We start from the raw sequence: 12,660 nt of genomic DNA on the forward strand, positions 1-12,660 counted from the left end.
GTTGGGGCGCTGTGGGTCAGAAATTGAAAATGTTTGCCAACTTCATTTTTTTTATTCAGAATTCTTTTTATGTTTTTGGCAGTTGTCTCGTGATTTTGCATGGTTTCAGGCTTCTCAAGTGTAGATCCAATCATCTGATCACCAGAGTTCAGAGTGTTTCAGCTGAACTAGAATACCCTGAGTTAAAGTAAGATATCAAAGAACCACAGAGCAGGGTCGTGCAATTTCGAAAGGAAAACATGACGTACGACGACTGTAGCAAATCGTTTCCCATGCGAACGGACTGCTGTGATGCTTCATCTCTCACCCAGCAACACACTCGTTCGTTGTTGCTACAGAAACAAGTGTGTATGAAACATGGGATGATACACTTGGATTTTCGTTTCATTTATGAGTCATTGAAATACTTCAACATGCTAAAAACACTATTTAAACCACATTTTTAAATAGTGGTGCACGCCAATAGAATGATAATTATGTTTTATGAAAGAGGATAACAAATTCGACCACTTAAATCCAATTAACTGGCGCCCGTAACCATTGAGAGACTAGCGCGCACCAGTGAGACACTAATGCTCTGACGGGTGAAGCACAAGCAATGCGACCGGGTGGGAGACTACCGAGTGCTACGATGAGTGGAAAAGTTTTTTTTAACGACCGAGTCATTAGAAAAATGTATGAAACACTTGAAGTGACTTATTCAAATGTTGCATGAAAGTGTATCATTGAAACGAAATTGTACGCCCCTGCCACAGAGTACAAGTGGTTTTCGCAACAGCTGTAATAACGACAGCAGATGGCAAGGACTGAACACAAAAACAGTTTTAATGATCCAGAGTGCACTAAAAATGATCATATAATGTTGTCTATTGGTCTTCAAGAAGGTTGTCTGGTTATTTTTTTAGTGAAGCCTCGTGGCCGTGTGGTTACCCGAATAAAAAATACAGTAGAAAAACCGAGCGTTGTATTGTAACAGTACTATATGGAATCATATTTTTACAATAGACACCATTGTAAAAATAAAAATACAAAAACAATAAGATGTAATGTAGACACCATACCGTGAATTGTAAATAAGATTTTTACAATATATTATACAGGTTGTTAAGTATCGTAACAATATAATAAAATATTTTTCTCCATATATATATTTTTGCAAAACCATACATTTTATTGTTAATGAATTGTTCTAAATTCTGATACGTGGGTTTAAATATACCTTACATTGTATGGTACATGAACGGTTTTAAACAATAAAATGTACCGTAAATAAATTGTTTTTAATTGTAATTTCACTTCTGATTATACATTTAATCAAATGATTTTGGAATGGTTCTCTTTTGTTATGTTGTATTGTTTTACATTACATAAACCTTATAATGTTATATTATGTTGAAATTTTACTCCTGTTAATTGCATCTTAGGCTTACTAGATTTATTAGAATACGCTTTGGGAATTATCCAGAGCATTTTGAATAACCCTTCATATATAGGATCGCCCACGTCTAAGTCTGAGTAGTCTCTGATTGCATTAACAGTTGAAGCTTAGGCTCCCATGCCCCACCAGCCAGATAACCGGGTTTTGCAAACTAAGCATTATTTGTAGCAACACTTTGAGCGGCATGATGGAACTATGCCGAGCGCGCTAAGTGTTATTAGACCACTAAGGGGCTGTCCATAAACCACGTGGTCATGAGGGGGGGGGGGGGGGGGGGGGTTCGACCTATAAGCATTTTGTATGGACGAATAAAAAATTTTGTATGGACAAATGACCACGCGGGGGGGGGGGGGGGGTGAGAAGTCCCAAAAAAATGACCACGTGGTTTATGGACAGCCCCATGTAATTGCATGAAGTGGGTGACGAGGTACATAAGTATCATTACAGCGTGCTTAACCGTTATTGCAATATTAAGGCACCAGTTTGACTAAAGTTTGAAATACATAACAACTCATGAGAAAACTGTCAAGTTCGAATCAAATATAAGTTAGGTTAAAAAGTGAACCCGCAGATGAACCTATACACGGAGAAACTGAAAAACTCAAAATTAGGTACTTTTAAACTCAATTTTGAGTTCTTTTTCATTTCCCTTCTCATGCGCTTTTTCTATTGTTGTCAGAGAGTGAAGAGAAAAACAGACCAACTTTTGCAGTTCAGTGCGTCAAGCCAACACTGAGTTTCTATCACAGTACTCAAATTTGAGTAAATTCAACCTAGTCAAAATTTCGGTTGTGTGAAAAAAACTTAAAATTAGGTATTTTTTTTATCTGTATTAACGAGATTTTTAGCTCTAGGCTAGTTCATGTCGGGACCCACGCTTTACTTCCCTTCCGAAGGAAGAACTCACATTTTGTGAGTTTGTCGGGAGTGGGATTCGGTCCCAGGTCCTCGGCGTGATAGTCACGTGTTCTAACCATCCAACCAGGTCCGCTCCGCGGTAAAAAAAATTGGTATTTTTTTACGCGGAAGCAAGCGGGAACAACCCAACATAAACATCGATTCTATCAACTCAAAATTGGCTTGATGCACGCAACCCCGAAGTTACTCACTTTTGGGTAGTTTCGTCTCTCCGTGTACAATCATGACCCGCTGGTTGGGGGCTTAATAGTTGGATGGCTTTTTAGTTGGGGCTCCGTTAGTTGAGCTGTCAGCCAACTAAAAAACACCTGGATGTCATAATTCAATGTCAAGCTGAAAATGACAACTAATCTGTAATTCCGAGGGGCGAACTAATGAGTTTTTGGTTTCTCAAACTTTACTGATAATCAAGAAAAATTTCTATTTCATATTTCTTAAAAAAAAATATGTACAATTACTTCAAAACAAATGCAAAACATCGGCAATCTTTATTTTGTCGATTATTCAAAGCGTTTTGTGCTTGCATTTCGGTCCGGGTGGTTTCATAAACATCTATATTTTCACTTCACCGACTAAAAATGGGTGAAAATAGTTATTTCTCGCATTGGCCATATATGTACATATCTTGCAAAATGTATCAGTTTTGCTCTATATGTGAAACAAATTGAAAAATTTTCCTTTTTACTTCCAACCTAAACATGATTAAAAAAACCATGCGCACGCCCCTTGTGCTGCTGTCACTTCACCCAACTAGCGAATCGAATTCGTTGGTTGGTTGGAAGTCGTGGCTCAACGAGCGGGTTCCGACTGTATAGAAGTCATGTCAGTGTTCAGTCCAGTCCATCATATGTTAACGATGGCTAGATAAAGTTTGTCAATCGAATTTGATTCGATTGTGGTCGAAGGCAAGTTCACATGAGAGAAGAGGAGAAAACTCCCCTTAATGCAAATACATAAAGAATAGTGTTGAACCGAAGACCACTTTATCAAGAAGACTTGCAGCACTGCTGGAAATCGGGAGTCATTGTTAGCAGCGCTGCGCACGGATCAAGGTGGAACTATTCATGATAGTGTGAGTAAGTCTTCATACAAGCACCAACACACTCTTACACTTTTATACAAAAGTACCACCTTATCTCAACAGGCGGCGGTTTCCAAGTTGACCTCGCACTCTTCATACCTAGCCCGCCATATTTCTTGGATCTGCAGTTCTTAGGACATCTGGTTTACCACTGATTTAAACATTTTATTGACTTTAAATTGATGTTTCAACTTATTCACTTTTTTCTCTTTCCTTTCCTTTGCATCAAAAAAGCCACAAACATCAACAACTGAATAAATAGTTGAAAATGCACGGAAAAAAAATCTAAAACTGAATAAATAGTTGAAAATGCACGGAAAAATAATATTTCGGAAAAGTGAATGGTTCAAATGTAAGAAAAAAAGGTATAATATATTGTTACATAAGAATCGAATGTAAATGTATAGTAGCTACAATGTGCAAAGCTTTTAGCGAACCATTTCATCACAATACACTTTATTGTAGCTGGTACACTGCATGGTGCAGGAATGGTTTTCACCAAACACCCTATGGTTAGTTTTTATCCGGCTAGCGTCACCAACCGTATAAACGTACCATGCCATGGGGTGAGGGGTCGATTCCCGCTCCGAGTGATGAAGCTTTTCGCACGAAATGTTTCTTCCTCGTATCCACTGGTGCTCGTAATGTGTGTCGTGTCCGTTGTCTAGTGTTAAGTTTCGCTCAGTCTGTACAGCCTCTGGCTGTAGACGGTGTCCATACCTTTTTTTTCAATAAACATGATTAGTTATGCATCGTTACTCGATGTAGTGTAATTGCCAGTTACCACAAGTGTAGACCTGATGTTCTAAATTCCAGAGTAGTTTGGCTGAACTAGAATACCCCGAAAGATTTTGTAGGATTCCAAGAAGTCCATAGATTATGTTTTATTATGCTTGATATAGTTTCTAGCTATAACTGGTACTGTTACGGCTATTGATGGTAAGGAGTGATAGTGCTCTGATAGGGCCTGAAGGGTAGTGATACCCTTCCTTTGCGGGCAGGTCAGATCGGGTTGCACGTGGGCATCAGTTCTTGATGTCCGCTCAGCAGTAGGGCGCGGGCGGGGTTGACCCTGCCCGCCTTCCGAGGACAAAGGGAGTGGCGAGGACCACTCGGGAAACTGGCTAAGCGCCAGCATGCTACCGTGATGGACTCTCCAAAGCGAGTCATCGATGTTCGTTGCTGCAGGCTACGCAGCTAACCTTGTGGGTGCGATGTGCACTAGCCCCTCTCTGAAGCAATACCTTCTTGGTGGTTCCGGAGAGACGTAGGGTTTGGCGACCATAGGAATGGTTTAGTGGGTACGAGGAGAGAGTAGTCCTGGATTTTACTTTTGTTGTAGAAGACGGCCTGTCAGACCTACACTACCCTAACCTTCTGTTAGGGTGTCTGTTGAGCAGATTATCCCCCTATGGTTTAGAAGGAAAAAAAAAAAAAAAATGGTAAGGAGTGAATACCAGGACGGCTCAGAAGATCTCTAACATTTGGAACAATCTCTGTTTGTCTTCAGGGCTGCTTGGTAAATAAGGCTTATAATGTAGAGAAATTAACTATTACTGCAAGTGTAGATCTGAAATTTCGGAACTTCAGGTAGTTTTGTTGATCTGCAGTATCTTAAAATTATCTCAGAATGGCCTTGGTGCGTGGATACCATTTGGTTATGCTATGTTATTTGCCTCGGAATTTTTCTCGGAAACAGCTAGAAGCTACACTGAAAAAGTTTTTCAGCTTAGTACAGCTTCTAAACAACCCCCTATGAGAGTTTCTGACGGAGATTTTGTAGAATATTATTTTAATATTTCCACCGGAAATTCTCACATATTTTCCAAGATGTCCGGAAGTGGGAATGAATTAATGCTTTAATATTTTTGTTGATTTCTTGCAGGAATTGTATTTAATTCGGAATTCTTGGAAAAGATAGAAAATTCTTGCGTAATCTCAGAACAATTCTACTTCAAATTCCCAAGAAATCTCCGGAATAATTGAGGAACCATTGGCCAAGTCAAACCCTACCTTTTCATTATTTGACACTCGCATTTCGTAAACAGCAATGCATAATGAGGGCATATCGGTTGACGATGGGTATTATCGACAGGTTTGTTCTCTTCGTCATGAGGGGTTTTTGTCGGCCAAATTTTTTGAAACTTGGCCATATAATTCAGCTTGGTTGGGAAGGATTTGAGACCAACTCTGAGTTCAATAGCTGTCAAAAAACACCCCATGCCGAAGAGAACAAAACTGCCGAAAATACACAATTTCCCCTACATTCAATTTCATATACATCCATAATTCCTTTGGAAATTCCTGCGGCATATACAGGGGATAGACAAAATGATCGGGACAGGCAAAATTTTCACTTTTCAAAAAATGTTCAATTAGCTGTAACTTTCCGAAAAGTGCATCAAATATTCTCAAATTTTTACTGTAAGTCCTTCAACTAGTTGTGTATCAGTGGATAAAATTTGGAAAACATCGGACAATTCTTCACGAAGTTATAAAATTTTTTGAAAAAGATAAAATTATCCGATAGCCAACTTTGAGCTGTTATATCTCCGGATTCAATGAACCGATTGTAATGAAATTTTGACAATTCATGACTTATATAATGAACTCTGGAAAACATTTGACTTAACTTGAAATTTTTAACAAGCAAAAAAGTTATAGCGATTTTAGTTTTTTCACGATTTTTTAGTAAATTGGTCTATTTTTAATATGCATCCCATTACGTTTTCAACTTATTGGCGGCTATGTTGTTACTTTCCTTCATAACGCATTTATATATAAGTCAATTAGAGAAAAACTAAATGAACTATAATTTGCATCTTGAATTTTGAAACGATGTTGATGTTTTGGATAATTTGGTGTTTTATTAGAAAAATAATCTAATCGTTATAATTTTCTTCCGCGTTAAGAATATTAAGTTAAGTCAAGGGTTTTTCATAGCTCATTATATAAGTCATAAATGGTCAAAATTTCATTGCAATCGGTTCATTGAATCCGGAGATATAACAGCTCAAAGTTGGCTATCGGATAATTTTATCTTTTTCAAAAAACTTTATAACTTCGTGAAGAATTGTCCGATGTTTTCCAAATTTTGTCCACTAGTACACAACTAGTTGATAGACTTACAGTAAAAATTTGAGAATATTTGAAGCACTTTTCGAAAAGTTACAGCTAATTGAACATTTTTTGAAAAGTGAAAATTTTGCCTGTCCCGATCATTTTGTCTATCCCCTGTATGTATATATATATTTTTTTGTCTTTTCAGCCTAATGATCTATTCGGCCTAATGATCTATTCGGCCTAATGATCTATTCGGCCTAATGATCTATTCGGCCTAATGATCTATTCGGCCTAATGACCTATTCGGCCTAATGACCTATTTGGCCAAATAATGTAACAGTATTTTCCGGCCACACGACCTTCTTCCGACCAAACGATATATCGGCCTGATGACCTCTTCGACCTAACAACTTTTTCGTTCTAACAAACGGTCTATTGGCGTATTTCGATAATACTGTAGATATTTTGACGAAACTACAATGGAAGAGCATGAACTCTATTTAAGTCAAAAACAAAATCCATTTACGTAATGAATCCATTTACGTAATGGATCCATTTAAGTATCCCCGACTCATTACTTAAATGGAGGTTTGAGTAAATTTGAAAAGTCAAAGTGCTCAACCCTAAACATTTCGATTTTCTGAAAAAAAAATCATTGAGAGGATCCGGCAGGGCGATTAAAAAAAAGGCATTTTTTTATGAGAATTCTCAAAAAATATTTTTTTTGTAATATTTTTTCAATTTGTGTATTTTTTTCAATATTTTTTTTTATTTTGCTCTGCACCCAGATCTGAGGTAGGGGGGGCGGTGCAGGGCCCCAGGCCCCCACATATTAGGGGCCCCCACAAAAACCGATTTTGCATGCTAACATTAATATTATTTTTCATTGGCTCAAGTACTGTTCAAAAACATTCGCTCATCGCATTTGTACCTCCGAGGAGCCTCCACATCCGCTCTGGCCCAGGGTCCCCACAATCCTTAATACGGGCCTGTATGCACCATATGACATTCTTGAAGGGTATTGGTTTTTAAAAAATTGTGTTAATATTAACGGCAGAACCTTTTTTTTGTGCTGATAAAAGGATTATTTTTTGAGCATTTTTCATAGAACATTGTAAAAAAAAAATCATGTTCCATTTTTAATTTTCAACAATGACAGTACCATTCATAAGTGTAATTTCTCTAAGAAAAGATTCAAAAAATCTTGTCAGAGGTGTTACAAGGCGGTACAATGCGTTTCAAGGCGTGTCAGAAGGTTTCGGAGGTATTTTAGGGGGCTTCATAGGTTCTCAGGTGAGATTCTCGAGGATTTCAAGAGGGCTTAAGAGGCGTTTCAAAGCGTTTCAGGTGATTTCAGAGAGGTTTTTGGGGGCTACACAGGCTCTCAGATGAGCTTCACGGGGGTTTAAGGGAAGTTTCAGAAGGTTTCCGAGGGATTCTAGGGGGCTTCATAGGCTCTCAGGTGAGCTTAACTGGGATTTCAGGGGGCTTCAGAGGCATTTATAGGCGTTAAAATTTCAGGACATTTCAGAAGGTTTCAAAGTGGTCTTAGGTTATTTTAAGGGGCTTTACAGGTAATTATGTGAGTTTCACGGGGTTTTTAGGGGGGTTTCAGAGGCATTTTAAGGCGTTCTTACAATGCATTCCAGGAGATTTCAGAGAAGTCTTAGGGGGCTCTCAGATGAACCTCACGGGGGTTTCAGGCAGGCCTGCTAGGTATCAGGCTCAGTGCCTTCAGCCGAAAATGAATGACTGTGACGGTCGTTTTCAGTTTCTTGATGTGAGAACTCTGACAGAGTCCGAGAGCTCCATTTGTGAGCGACCCAACCAAGTTTCATTCCGAATCGTCCACACACTACTCATGCGGTGGCTTGTGAAAGTGAGTAACTTTTTCATTTCGCTCCCGTGTTGCTGAATGGAAAACAACAATGACAGGCAAAATAAAACGGGGAAAATGAAAAAAAGCAAAATATCACAATCATAAAAGCCTGTCGAAAAATTGCAGCCCTGGTTTTAGGTGAGTTTCAGGGGAGCTTCAAATGGGTTTTAAGGCATTATATTGCGTTGCAGAGCATTTCAGGAGGTTTCGTAGGGGTCTTAGGGGTGTTCAAGGCTTTCAGATGAGTTTCACGGGTATTTCAGGGGGATTCAGAGGCATTTCGAGGCATTTCAATGCGTTTCAGGAGGTTTCAGATGCTATTTAACCCTCCACAGATATTTAGGTTTTCGCACCACGATGGCGTAGTTGATGGCATCCCTCGATGAAAGTTGATGGCATCCCTCCTGGAATTTCTTCAAAAATCCCTTCTGAAATTCTTTACGGGATTCTTCTTGGAATTACTTCGGGATGCCACATGATAATTTTTCAGAGATTCTTTTAGGAGTTCGTTCAAGGATTGCTCCAGAAGTTCCTTTGGTGACCTCTCCAGTAGATCGTTTGGGGACCTCCATAATAGTTCCAGGAGGATTCAGCGATGCCTCCAGGTGTTCATTAGGAATTCCTTCAGAAGTTCTCTAAGGTATTTCAATAGGAGTTCATTAAGGTATCCTTCTAGAAGTCCCTTAAGAGATTCTTTCAGGAGGATTCATAAATGCCTGCTGGAGATCCATCAAGATTTGCGTAAGAAGTTCTTCGGGAATTCCTGCAGGAGGTCTTTATAAATAAGTCTAGGAGTTCCTGTGGGGATTCATTCTGAAGTTATTTTAGAAATTCCTGCAAGAGCTCTTACAGAAATTAGTCTAGGAGTTCCTTTAGAGATTTCTCCAGGAGTTTCAGAGATTCTTGCGGATGATTCTTTAGAGATTCCTCATTAATTTCTTCAGGAATTCCTACAGAATAAAAATCTCTCCAGGAGTTCCTTCAGAGAATCTTATAGAAGGATACAAGGATACCTCCAGGAGAATTCAGGGATTCCTCTAGAAGTTTATTCAGGGATTCCTATATAAGAGTTTCTTCTAAGATTTCTTCAGGATATCCTTAAAGGGTTCCTGGAGAAGTTCCTTTAGGGATTCTTCCAGAAATTCTTCCACATTAAGATTGAGTTTTTTTTTTCCAGGAGGACTCACGAATGCCCGCAGAAGTTACATCAGAGATGTCTCCAGAAGCTCATTCAGAAATCGCTACAAAAGTTCCTTCAGGGAATCTTGTAGGAGTTCCTTCTATAATTTTCTTAGGATTATAATCAGGCATATCTCCGAGAATTCTTTACGAGATACCTCCTTCGATTTCCTCCCCCCCTACGCGAAAAGATTCCCTTCGGGAGATTCCGCTGAAAATCCTTCGAGGATTCCGCCTGGAAATCCTTTGGAAATACCTAACGGAATTCCTTCGGGGATTCCTCTTGGAGTTCCTGCAAGGATTTCTCCTACAATTTCTTCGGGGATCCCTCCTGGACTTCCTTCAAGGGTTCCCCTGGACTTCCTCCGGGAATACCTCCTGGAATTTCTTCGGAGATTCCTCCTAGAATGCCTTCGCGAATTTCTCCTGGAATTCTTCCGGAGATTTTTCCAAGATTTTCTTTCGAGGTTTCCTCTTAGACTTCTTTCAAGGATTCCTCCTGAAATTCTTTTGGGGATTCCTCCTGATATTCCGTCGCGGATTTCCCCTTTGGTGATTCCTCTTAGAATTCTTTCGGAGATTTCTCATGGAATTCCCATGGATTTCTCCAGGACTTCATTTAAATATTCCGCCTGGACTTCAAGGAGGGATTTCTCCTCGAATTCTTTCGAGGATTTCCCCTGATATTTTGTCGTGGATTTCTCCTGAAATTCCTTCGAGGTTTCCTCCTGGAATTCCTCTTTGAATACCTTCGAAGATTTCCTTCTGAGTTTCCTCATCGAATACCTCCAAGAGTCCTCCTGAAATTCCTTCGGGGGTTCCTTCTAGAATTCCTTCGGTGATTTCTCCTATAGTTCCTTCGGGGTTTCCTCTTGGAATTCCTTCGGAGATTTTTCTTCGGGGTGACATACAGCAGTTCCTGCAGAGATTTGTCCAGAAGTTTCTTCATGGAGTTTCATTAAGGCTCCTCCTGGAATTCCTTCTGAGATTCCTTCCTGAAATCATTCGGAGATTCCTTAGTATAAATAGTGCGACCTTATTATCAAATTTGAAAGCTTCTGAAGGTTCTAAAAAAACAAAAACTGTAGCAAAATCGATATTTTATTGCCCTGCATTTGCAATGGAATAGTGCAACATGCACTACACTAAAGACACAGGTAATGTCACAATAGTCGCAGTGACGGACCCGAACAGAAATAGAAAAAGTATTCATTGAAATGTAATTCTTTATTGTTACGGTTTGGCTTCGCAGTTTTAAGGGGAATGGAAAACACTAGTTTTTGATTATTCCCGACGTTTCGGTCTGTTTGGGACCTCTTTCAAGGGTTCAATCTTAAAGGTTTAAGACTGCGAAGCCAAACCGTAACAGTACATAACCTCAGTCGTATCCAGAAAAAAACGTAATTCTATATTACACCTCGAAGCCTAATCTTAAACATGTTTGACAGTTCTCAGGTCACTTGACAGATGTAACATGAGCAAAACGAGGAGGGCGAGAAGGTCGGTAAAGAAGAAAATATGTTTTGTCTTTATCTTGCTTGTATGTGATTTGTCAAGTGACCTGAGAACTGTCAAATATTTTCATGGCTAGGTTGATTGGTGTTGAATAGTTTATGTCATCAATGGTCATTATAAATCTCAGACTACAAATTCTAGACTTCTAGAGCGTAATGACCATTTTTTTGCTTTGCCAATGTTGACATTATGGTCAAATTTTGGTCACGCCAATTCACGCCGCCGCTGCCGAAAGCTGTCACCGGCTTGACGCCAACGACGTCACCGCCACCGGCCAAGAATGGCCCTCACGCCGCCGCCGAGCAAAATATAGTTGGGGCCATTAGCGGAGCCAGCATTCTCTTTTTTCTTACTCACTCTCCTAAACATGCAGGAAAATGAGCGAGATGAAAGAGGAGGCAATCTGCCCCCTCTTCCATCTGTTTCTTTCTCGTGTATGTTTAGGAGAGTGAGTAAGAAAAAAGAAAATGCTGGCTCCGCTGATGGTTAGGGCACAGGTCTATACAAGGCGTTACGATGCGTTCCAGGGTGTTTCAGAGGCGTTTCAAGTCAAAACAATACAGGGGGTATACAATTTCAGGGAGTTTTGAGGCGTTTAAAGAGGTTTCGCTTGTAGATCCGATGACCCGAAAACATGAATGTGGAGAATTAGCCCGTTCAAATTCACAAATGTAAAAAAAAATGAAATCATTACTAAAAATTAAAGATTAAAATTAAAGGCGAAATTCCAATTTTATTGAATAATACGATCAAGCACGGTATTCTAATTGGAACTGTACTTTTCCCGAATTAGAAAAATTAAAGAATTAGGGGGAAAATACGGAAAAAAGTAAAATGGTAAACGATTCTAGTTTGACATTTGAGGCCGACCTTGACGTGATGGAATTCGTCATTTTTCATAATGGGGATTTGAAAATGTTTCCATCTGACGTACACGGTTGTAAAAAATCACGGTCAATAAAAACATCAAAAAATGAGTAAATATGTCGTCTAGGACCATATTTTAGGGGCCTTGGCGTCGTCCATAAATTACGTAACGTTCTAGGGGGAGGGGGGAGTACAGCCGAGCGTTACGGCCCGATTGTACGACATTTCCCCGAAACCAGTTCCCCGAATGAAGTTTCCCCGAATAGACCATTTCCCCGAAATATTTATTAAACTTTTTTCAAAACTTGTTTCTGATAATTTTCCTGATGAATACGATCTGGCTGAATCAGTCATTGGAACGAAAAGGTAGGCTGGGCCAATGTGCAGGCTTTAGAAGGACTATTCAACTGATTTATGACCACCTTAGAGTTTCTATTTTCGTTTTGACACAATTGACGAATTGATGGATATATCATCATGCATCGACTCTTGTGGGGGAGGGGGTGTTCTGGCCAAAGTCTACGGTCCATACAAATTTCAAAAATTTCGTATGGACGAAAGTCAACGGTGGGGGAAGGAGATGACCAAAAATGAGTCTACGTAGTTTATGAACAGCGCTTTAGCTTGCATGAGGCGCATCTGGCAAAAATAGCAAAACAGACGTAACACTCTGATATTTCATATCGTCCACCGATTTAACGGTTTATTTATAAACTTGAT

At 39.5% G+C, this 12,660-nt stretch overlaps 1 long non-coding RNA gene across 1 annotated transcript in view; it reads left to right on the plus strand.

Annotated features, from left to right (window-relative positions):
• LOC134285765 (uncharacterized) overlaps nt 1-12,660 on the plus strand; it is a 578,496-nt gene that overhangs the window by 433,145 nt on the left and 132,691 nt on the right. The window lies entirely within an intron of this gene.

The sequence above is a fragment of the Aedes albopictus genome, chromosome 1 (assembly GCF_035046485.1).
Source record: "Aedes albopictus strain Foshan chromosome 1, AalbF5, whole genome shotgun sequence".
Taxonomy (NCBI): domain Eukaryota; kingdom Metazoa; phylum Arthropoda; class Insecta; order Diptera; family Culicidae; genus Aedes; species Aedes albopictus.